Genomic DNA, 2500 nt, shown 5'->3' on the forward strand with positions numbered 1-2500 from the left:
GAAGCTTCTTTTCTTCACACACACACACACACACACACACACACACACACTTCTTCACTATAAAGCGCTATAACAGGCCTCAGCGACCGCACCCAGTGGAGCTTCTTTTCTTCTTACACACACACACACACACACACACACACACACACACACACTTCTACACTATAAAGCGCTATAACGGGCCTCAGAGACTGCACCCAGTGGAGCTTCTTTTCTTCTTACACACACACACACACACACACACACACACACACACTTCTATACTATAAAGCGCTATAACGGGCCTCAGAGACTGCACACAGTGAAGCTTCTTTTCTTCTTACACACACACACACACACTCACTCACACACACACACACACACACACACACACACACACACACTTCTTCACTATATAGCGCTATAACAGGCCTCAGCGACCGCACCCAGTGGAGCTACTTTTCCTCCTACACACACACACACACACACACACACACACACACACTTCTTCACTATAAAGCGCTATAACGGGACTCAGCAGATTTAATATTAAACTCACCGAGAAATTTTCTTCACTCCCTTTTTCTCTTCTTGCTTTCGATTTCGATTCCGGAAGTAGAAGAAACACTGTTCTTCAGCTTCCTGTGACGTCACCAGTGCCCCGTTCTGCACAGCCGCGCGCGCTACATAACATTTCCTCCTGCAGTTCTGATCTTCATTATAATAATAATAATAAGAAGAAGAAGAATGATGATGATGATGGTGATGATGATGGTGGTTGTAAAAACACACACGCACACACACACACACACACACTCAGATGTAATAGATGTGTAATATTCTGTTTGTCTGATTTTCTTTTCAGTTCTATCATCTGGAGAAACTGTAATTTTAGTAAAACACAACACAAATATCCTCTGTCTGTTTCTGTCTGTTTACTTTCATGTTGTTTAATTTATATGATTTAGAGTCAAGAAGCTTTTATTGTCATTTCTACCATGTACTGTATATCTGATGCAGTACACACTGACATATAACAACGTTCCTCCTGAACCCTGATGCTCCATACAACAATCACAGAAACAGAAACACACAGGGTAGAGGACTAGCAGTGTCCTCAACACATAAAGTGCATGTGTGCCACCTGGTGCAAGACAACACAAGACAGTGCACAGACAAAACACAAAACAAAACACATTAGCTCTGCCAGTAGACCTGCTGTGACAAGACAAAGTGAACAAAATGAACAGTACAAAATGGAAACAAAAGTGTTGTGCAAACGAGACTCTTATTACACGTTTATAAATATACAATGGCAGAATAAAGCATTTACACACAAATGTATAACTTCACTGCATTTTACTGCAGAACGATGATCTTTACATCCAACTAAAATTAACTTCACTCATAAAATCTGCACTGTACAGTAACATGACTCTATACAGTAACATGACTAGATACAGTAACATGACTCCGTACAGTAACATGACTCTATACAGTAACATGACTCTATACAGTAACATGACACCGTACAGTAACATGACTCTGTACAGTAACATGACTCCGTACAGTAACATGACTCTGTACAGTAACATGACTCCGTACAGTAACATGACTCTATACAGTAACATGACTAGATACAGTAACATGACTCCGTACAGTAACATGACTCTGTACAGTAACATGACTCCGTACAGTAACATGACTCTATACAGTAACATGAGTCTATACAGTAATATGACTCTATACAGTAACATGACTCTGTACAGTAACATGACTCTATACAGTAACATGAGTCTATACAGTAACATGACTCTATACAGTAACATGACTCCATACAGTAACATGACTCCCTACAGTAACATGACTCTGTACAGTAACATGACTCCATACAGTAACATGACTCTATACAGTAACATGAGTCTATACAGTAACATGACTCTATACAGTAACATGACTCTGTACAGTAACATGAATCCATACAGTAACATGACTCTATACAGTAACATGACTCCATACAGTAACATGAATCCATACAGTAACATGACTCTATACAGTAACATGAATCCATACAGTAACATGACTCTATACAGTAACATGACTCCATACAGTAACATGAGTCTATACAGTAACATGACTCCGTACAGTAACATGAATCCATACAGTAACATGACTCTATACAGTAACATGACTCACAGTAACATGACTCTATACAGTAACATGACTCTATACAGTAACATGACTCTGTACAGTAACATGAATCCATACAGTAACATGACTCTATACAGTAACATGAATCCATACAGTAACATGACTCTATACAGTAACATGAATCCATACAGTAACATGACTCTGTACAGTAACATGAATCCATACAGTAACATGACTCCATACAGTAACATGTCTCCATACAGTAACATGACTCTATACAGTAACATGAATCCATACAGTAACATGACTCTGTACAGTAACATGAATCCATACAGTAACATGAGTCTATACAGTAACATGACTCCATACA

At 39.0% G+C, this 2500-nt stretch overlaps 1 protein-coding gene and 1 long non-coding RNA gene across 3 annotated transcripts in view; both read right to left on the minus strand.

Moving 5' to 3' along the window:
* LOC124380485 (chromosome partition protein Smc-like) overlaps positions 1-662 on the minus strand; it is an 80893-nt gene extending 80231 nt beyond the window's left edge. For both annotated transcript variants that reach the window (XM_046841526.1, XM_046841525.1), the window contains exon 1: positions 539-662. The gene's annotated coding sequence lies outside the window, so the exon portion shown is untranslated. The remainder of the gene's footprint in view (positions 1-538) is intronic.
* Positions 663-2180: 1518 nt separating this feature from the next.
* Positions 2181-2500, minus strand: part of LOC124380488 — a 2641-nt gene continuing 2321 nt past the window's right edge. Inside the window, exon 4 of the long non-coding RNA XR_006924684.1 lies at positions 2181-2500. This exon is cut by the window's right edge and continues 833 nt beyond it. This is a non-coding gene — a long non-coding RNA (uncharacterized LOC124380488).

Source organism: Silurus meridionalis, chromosome 27, assembly GCF_014805685.1.
Source record: "Silurus meridionalis isolate SWU-2019-XX chromosome 27, ASM1480568v1, whole genome shotgun sequence".
NCBI classification, from domain to species: Eukaryota; Metazoa; Chordata; class Actinopteri; order Siluriformes; family Siluridae; genus Silurus; species Silurus meridionalis.